At 34.6% G+C, this 8,227-nt stretch overlaps 1 long non-coding RNA gene across 1 annotated transcript; it reads right to left on the reverse strand.

The window, feature by feature from the left end:
* Positions 1-5,471: 5,471 nt before the first annotated feature.
* Positions 5,472-6,967, reverse strand: LOC140803532 (uncharacterized). Its single transcript, XR_012111897.1, has 3 exons — positions 6,882-6,967; positions 5,678-5,777; positions 5,472-5,590 (listed from the first exon to the last, which is right to left on the reverse strand). It is a non-coding gene; the product is annotated as an uncharacterized lncRNA (long non-coding RNA).
* Positions 6,968-8,227: the final 1,260 nt, after the last annotated feature.

Genomic DNA, 8,227 nt, shown 5'->3' on the forward strand with positions numbered 1-8,227 from the left:
TATTTTGCGACGATTTCGTAAAATCCGTCGCTATATTTATCGTCGGTTTTTTAAAAAAACCGACGTTTAAGAAGCGACGATGTTTATCAATAAAATCCATAAAAAATAACTACTATGCAAAAATTAAAATTATGTATTAAATTTTCTGAAAAAAAAAACTTTAAAACCTTGATTTGCGCGAAGATATGCAGCTTCACGTAACATTGGAAGATCGCACCGACGAGGAAATCTACGAAATAAATAAGAAAAAATGTTAGTACAAAATAAAAAAAATCGATACTTCGAAAAATTTGATAGAGTTTCTCTACTACCTGAGATAGATGAAAAATCGTTCAAGGAAATGTTCTGTAGAACCCGAAAATCAGATTACGTATAAGCCATGCATAATTTCTATTATTTAAATTAAAAATGAATTTTTAAGAAAATATGAAGTGTTTTATTTATTTTAAAAGAAGATGTTTGGTTTTATCTTTTCAGGGTAAATACGCGAGGTCGGACCGGAGTTTGGAGATTAGAAATAAGATTAATAATAAGAAAAATATTCCTAAATTTAATTTAAGCTAAGGAATAATTTATTTTAATGAAAAAGAATGTTTTAGGATTTAATAAATTAACTAGAGCTAAGTTATTAAATAAATTCTTTTAGGTTAATATTTAATTAAAGCTTAAATTAAAATATGTAAATAAATGGGGATGAATTAATCTAGGTATAATATATATTCAAGAAATTAAACATAGTATTTAAATACTTAAAGTTGAATCCATGCAAAGTCATGCAAGAGTTTAATCTAAATTAATGAGTTAATTCACTAATATGTATAATGAGTATTTAAAATCTTAAGAATTTAAAATACAAGGTTTAAATAATAATATACCATGCAAATGAGTAATAAATTTGGTTAAGACAATTCAAAAGAGTAGTAAATTCATTCTAGTCACCTCATTGGTCTTTAAAATGAATACCATTACTCACCTTTAATTCAATAACTTATTGGTAAATTCAATACTATAATCCACATCATTTTTCCTCAAACCATTACCTAAGCAAATTATCGTGAACATGCAGTAGAGATAATAAGAAACAAACGGCAGCTAGGGAATGGAAGCAATTCAAAATCCATTCAAATTCTTGACTTGTAACCTCCAACTAAATGCACTTCAAGACTCCTTTATCACCCCTTGAACCTTCATCTTCATTACCTACATTTCCTACACACCCTTACCTTCGAAATTAGCAGAAACACAACAGCAAGAATGAGAGAAAATCGGCAGCAAGGAGAGAAGTAGAAACGATTCAAATCCCTTCAACTCCTTCACTTGTAACTCCCAACTTAATGTATATTATGGAACCTTAAACACCTACAATAACACTCATCTTCATTGGCTAGCAAACCTATACTCTTACCTTCGAAAAATAGCAGAAAACCAGCAGATAATAATAGTGAAAATAGCAGCAAAATAGTAGGAGAAAAAGAGGAGAAATCCAACTTGGTTCCGTCGCTCGTACTCGTCGTATTGATTTGTTTTTGTCAAAACAAATTCCAGGCATGTATATATTGTTCCTTTGCTCTGCAATCAAGTTATATTAGCTATTTTAAATCAGTATATGTTCATAAATCAAGTGACAAAATGCATTTTGACAGAAAAACTCTTAAAAAAAATCTGTACAGCTTATCGGCAAATGATATGTGCTTCACGGTTCAGTGTATTGTGTTGTTGACAGGGGGTTGCTCGAATCCAGGCATACATGGCTGCTTCTAGGAATGTTTTAGAGTGTGTTAGGGTGTTATTGGTCCATTGGTTTACATCCATACACGCACAAACAAAGATATGACAGCAACATTTTTATGAGCACAGAATTTTGGGTTCACAGTTTCTGTCATTGGATTGTTCAAAGGGGTGTTCGAATCTTGGTTGTCCTAGGGACTGTAGCCATGGTTAGAGCCCGTCCTTATCATGTCTAGAATGTGTCCAAATCAGTTTTTATAAGCTTGAGTCACAGATCCATTCGAATTTCACAACCACAAACAAGTTACTTTCGGTTTCTTCAAATTCTGGGTGTATGCATTTCGGGTTTTCAGTGTGGTTTGGATTATGGTTGGCTCCTAGCCCATAGCCATGGTTCATACAACACTACATCATGTCTAGATCAAGCCATGGTTGATGAAATGGCCACTGGAACGACACAAGACAATAAAACAATTCAATACATATAACTACACAGAAATTGAGTTCTCGGTTGGGATGTTTCAGTGTCTTAGGTAATGGCTTGGTTTATGTTTGGCTTTTAGCCCTTAGCCATGGTCCAAGCCATGCCTTAGAATGTTGGTAAGAGTCCTTGGGTGGTGGTTCAAGCCCATAGTCAATTATTTTCAGAGTTTACTACAAATACACAAGCTGCCACTGCTGCACTTTTGACAGCAGCTATGAGATTATGTTTTTGGGATTGTTTGAGTTCTTGGTTGGCTTTTAGCCCATGGCCTTGGACATGACAGTACCTCAATGAGTTAGAAAATTTTTGTTTTTGGCCGTTTGTGATTTGGTCGAGTTTAGAGGTCGTACGAGAATTTACGGTGAAAGGTGCCAAAATGACTCTCGAAAGAGTGTTTTATGTTTTTGGATTCCTTTCACCTATTTTCGTGTTTTGCAGTTCTTATGCATATTTTTCAGTATGTTTGGGTATTTTTAATCATGGTTAAACGTCGGTTTAATGTTGGTTCGGGTTGGTATAATACCATGATTGAAAATCAAGGGGTTGGTCCTAATAGTTTCATTGTTGGTCTTATTGTTAGGTTATTTTTTGGTTCTATTGTCGAGTTTAGGTCAAGATAATATTATTTGCATGAGTTTAAGTCACAGCGAGCCTGGGAGCGATCCAAATCATCCGGTAAAATAAGGTTATAATTATATTACGTGCATAAAAATATAAAATGTTTATTTTTGAGATATATGCTATATGTCTTGTGGCCACGTTATGTTTATGGGTTTGGAAGTCGGTAGGCGCAACCGAGGACCTCTCCACCCGGTGACATACGACCGGTTTACGATTATGTATGGGTACGGACATCCAGTCCAAGGGCTGTGATTGATCTCTACCACCTAGTATACTGTGGTTTAGTCTGATCAGGCGCTCACGTTATGTTATGGGCCACTAGCTTAGAAACATTATCTCTACCAGAAAATTATGATACGCTATGACAGAGCTCTACTAAGCAAAGCTTTTACGTTTGATTTTCAGATATGCACGTAGTTATAATTATTCATGATACGATTTTCACCGTACGCTTTACGATACTTTATTTTTACGTTGCATGCGATTTTATGATATATTTACTTGTTATTCACGATATATACATGTTGAGTCTTTAGACTCACTAGACTTGATTGTTGTAGGTATTGATGAGGTCGAGACCGCGGGCGGAGACCAGTGAGCGATCTTGGGATAGCAGTAGTAAACCCGAGGACATCATGTTTTAGCTTATGCATCTTTTATCATTCAAACACTATTTTAATATGTTGGATTATTTTTAAGTTGTTTTTGAAACACAACGTTGACTTCCGCTGTTATCTTTAAAGTTTAAATTATTTACATGTTTATTTTATAAATGAGGCAAGTTAATTATTTAATTAGAAAATTTTTAATAATTCCGCAAAAATACAAATACGAAATACGGGCCTTTACATGTTCGCGAACCTCGGTATATATAGAATCATAGCGACGGTTTGGCGCATATATCGTCGCCGATCTAGATCGGCGACGGTTTGTTCATAACCGTCGTGGATCTAGATGGGCGACGGTTGATGCATAACCGTCGCTATTATTGCGGCGGTTAGCTTGAACCGTCGCTATATAGCGACGGTTTTATGAAAACCGTAGCTTATCAATTTAAGCGACGGTTTATTTAAAATGTCGCTCTATAGCGACTGTTTTGATAAAACCCGTCGTCTTTAAAATTAAGCGACAGTTGATTGAAAATGCTCGCTAACATAGCGACGGTAGAATACAAGACCGTCGCACATGGGCGACGGTTTGTGGAATTGTCGCAATATTAGCGATGGTTGATGAAAAACCGTCGCTAATATAGCGACGGTTTTAATAAACCCGTCGCTATTATAGCGACGGGTGTTAGTAAATTGTCGCTAAATTCAATAGGCGACGGTTTTAATAAAAACCGCCGTGGTTTAGGAAAAACCGTCGCTATAATAGCGACGGTTTTATTAAAACCGTCGCTACGCCTTCCGTTTTTTTGTAGTGAACCGTGCTATGAATGACAATTGTAATTTTATCCACTCTCAAATCCAAATCACGTCCTAATAACTTCACTACTCTATTCTTCAATTCTAAAGCCATCAATCTTTGTTCCTGAAGTAACAATCAATATCTTATCCAATAATCGGACAGCATAAATCTTCAATGGCTTATAAAAAAACATGGTCCGAATCTCTTTCAGCCGATACAAGATCATTTTCCACGAACTTAGGAATCTCTTTATTCGTGTTTAATAGTAATTCTTGAACTTCCTTATCAAACCCATTAAAGTAAACATTGATCAACATCGAACTCAAGGCAGATTCTTGAGGCAGACCCCTGCCTAAACAAACCCTACCCAATTCAATGTTGATTATCTTATATTCAAACAACCTTTTTATCAAATCTAGAAATGCCTTATCTTCAATTTTCTCACCCAGTATCAAAAACAACTTATCAATATGGCCAGAACTAAATAATTCACGATCAAATTTAACAATAAATCACCAACTTGGGTTCACCACCAAATTCTTTAAATACCAAATCGATGTGTGGCGGCCCAAGTTTGCTCGCTTGTCATAGCAAAAGGTAGCAAACCTAAAAAATTATGCATAAACCATAAAAATTATTTGAACTCTCTCCAAAGTAACTCTTTTATTACACATATATCTAAATAGAACATATTTTTAAATGATAGTTTTCTAAATATATATAAAAAAAACAGTCAAAACAACACTCTATTTTCTCACTTTTTTCTATTATATTTTTATGGAAAAGAATTTCGACAATGAAAATATAAGCTATAAACTTTACACACATTATTGTAGTTCTTCGCAGTGAAATTTGATGGATCTGACTGCTCTAATGGCAGAGTATTTTTTGGAACTTAAAAGCATGAAATATCACTATATCGGTAACTATATCTTTTTCATTATTTATAATATTATATTATTATTTTATATAATATAACAATTTTAAGTCACACCGTAAATTTAACATGTGTTTTTCGATTCGATCACCGGTCCGGTTATGAAGGTGATCCGGTTATGAAAACATTGAAGTATACTTTTGTTTCCAACATCAGTCACAGAAAAATTATGTTTCAATGTTTACGGTTGTTCCGATTAAAAAATCACGCAGATTTCACAGAGTTACGAAAATTGTGCTTCCCAGATGACTACAAGATATTGTTGCACGTCCCCTCCTCTGGTTCTCATTCAAGAAATCTTTGTTATATAAGTATTCTATTAAACGTTTCCTTTCTTGTCGCCATTTATACACGGGTCTTGAAGTGGGACTAACCATTTCATCTTCACGCAGTTTGCGTTTCTTACCCCTTTTCTGCACCAATGATGCATTAAAATGATTACCCTACAGCGAAACAAGGAAAAAATGAAGCGTATAACGTACTCTTTGAAATATTGATACCTGTAACTCTTTCTGCATAGACATATCCGTGTATATTTTCTCTAGATCTTTTAACCGTTTTTTTCTAGCCTCTAGCTCTCGATATGAAGAATCTGTCTTCCTGCATGTTGACCGTGTTTCTATAGACGATTAAACTAAACTCCTCAACCACAAATTCTAGTCTAACTTCCTCGATGTAGAAGAGAAACAAAAGTAATATGAAGGCCTAAAGCCAAGGAGAGACTGAAAAGAAATTTGGAAATCAACCAAAGCAAAACTCATCAAAAGGAAAAGAATTTGTGCACGGCGGACAGATAACCAACCATTGGATTCGATAAAGTTATGTTCTACAAGAAACAGAAAAGTCATTTGGAATAAAACTAAATCCCAAAATCAAAGTAGAAAGATACAGCATAGAAAAAGGATTAAATTTTAGGAAAATGCAGCAACGATTGCCAACAAGCAAGACCCTTTAGGGAATATGATAGATAGTAGTTCATGATACAAGAAACGTCAGTTGGGTTTAAATTCTCTAGCACTTGTGCATCAATTCGATTTCTTGAACCAAAGTTTGTCAAGTGGCAAGGATAAATGATGGAGAAAAGTATCATCCCCTAATTCCCATTAAATTTATACAAAGATACATCACTCACAATGACGGGATAGTATTGATCTCTGGGAAGAAATAGAAGCCCAGTAGAAAGTCCAGACAATACAAAAAGGACACACGGCCATAAATATTTATCATGCACGCATAAATGGAATTATAATTAACTCACATAGCATGCGATTGATATTCCCAATTGGTATATATTTGTGACCAACAAATCCAAAAAAGTTTTTGAAGAGAAAACTCGAACAATAGCAGGGAATACCAAAGAAGTAGAAATTGAAAACTAAATTCAATAAGAAAAATAAGATATTATGAAAAGGCGCAAAATATCACAATATTCAATCAACAAGTGAGGTATTGACAACTTAAAGGGCGTAAAGTATGGTTGGTGAAGAGACAAATGAAAGAGCTGTGAGGACAGGCAGACTAAATTGTGGGGAGGAAAATTTGTAGTCCACTTCGTTTTTGCAATATAGCTTATGGATTGACGATAATGATATCATTCGGTACTCGGTAGGGATCTTAATTGTGGGGAGGCAAGTAGAAACAGGTTATCAACCTGGCAATCCAATTTCGTAGGAGGCAATTGACTAAAAAAATAGATTTCAGTACCTCAAAATAACTTTAGGCAAGTCTTTAAAAGCTGATGGGTTCCCTTGTTCTGAAACTTTTTTGCGTACTTCTCTTGCCTCCTCCCTAGAAAGAGAATCAACAGCCAGCCGACATACTTCATGAAACACAAAAATATCTACTAAGCTCAAAATGCTATACTACTGAGCAATATTTTCCCTGCACCATTTTATGCATTAATACTTTGTGTGACCAGTACATTACCACGAAATCATTGTCTTGGATGAAAAAAAAAATCTGTCATTTGCAGACACACAAGTGTAAACATGGAATTCAAGTGATTAAAACAGAAGTTCCAGAGAAAAAAGTCTCATTGCCCCTTGGTTATTGAAATTTCGAAATTGGCCTTCGGATAGTTTTATCTTAATTTCCTAGATTACATATTAGACGTTCTTTCTAAAGCAAAAGGGAATAAAATGACTTTGAAGAAATAAATTAATTGAGCTATCAGAAGCGACCATATCTAATAATGAGAAAAGAATAAACTTTGGTGGTGACATAACTGTTATAACATGAAATTGACTACTCTAAAAAATGGGTAGGAAAACTATCAAGAGTCAGCAGAAAAAGGGCTTGATCACTCACCTGTTGCCGGCATAATAAACATGTTTGGATGATGACTGATTGTCAAGAGAATGCAGCATATCATTAAGTCTTTCAATTTTCTGCATCCAAAAATTTAAATTTCAGAATAAAGAACCTGCATGACAGCTATCTCGAGAATCCGAGACCCAAAAAACCAGAAACTCTAAAATAAAACTTTTTTTTTCAGTTTGAAGCTTCTGCAAAATATATCCAATGTCTTGGGTCTTCATCAAAATCAGCTCTTCGTTAGTGTACTTATTAGCCTGGCTCCTTTACAAAATCCACATTCAACAGCTAATATTCAAATTACACTCAAATAAATATCCTCAAAAGAGAACAGATAACCTCATTAAAATAAAATTTTCCAGCTTACTCAGGTTTATGGACTCCGCCAACAGTTTTTGTTTTAATCATCTTGAAGTAAAATTCATTTGGGTTCCTCAATGCTGCTTTTTCCTTAAGTTTCTGTTATAAACACGCAGAAGCGACTTACCAAAAAATAAGAACGCGTCAAATTTGGTTCATAAAATGCTACCAAAACCAACAAGACGCAGGGTAGTAGAAATTACAAGTAAGTCTGCTCCTTCTGGTGATAGGCTCGTGCACGAATGACATAATCTTTATGTTTTTCGAGCGGCCAAAATTTCCTTCTCAAATGCCATGTACACACAACAAATCATCAATTGAGTGAACCGGAAATATACGTCAAAATATTTCAAAACGGGCAATAAAGAAATTAATGG

Source organism: Primulina eburnea, chromosome 10 (genome assembly GCF_022965805.1).
Source record: "Primulina eburnea isolate SZY01 chromosome 10, ASM2296580v1, whole genome shotgun sequence".
Lineage (NCBI taxonomy): Eukaryota > Viridiplantae > Streptophyta > Magnoliopsida > Lamiales > Gesneriaceae > Primulina > Primulina eburnea.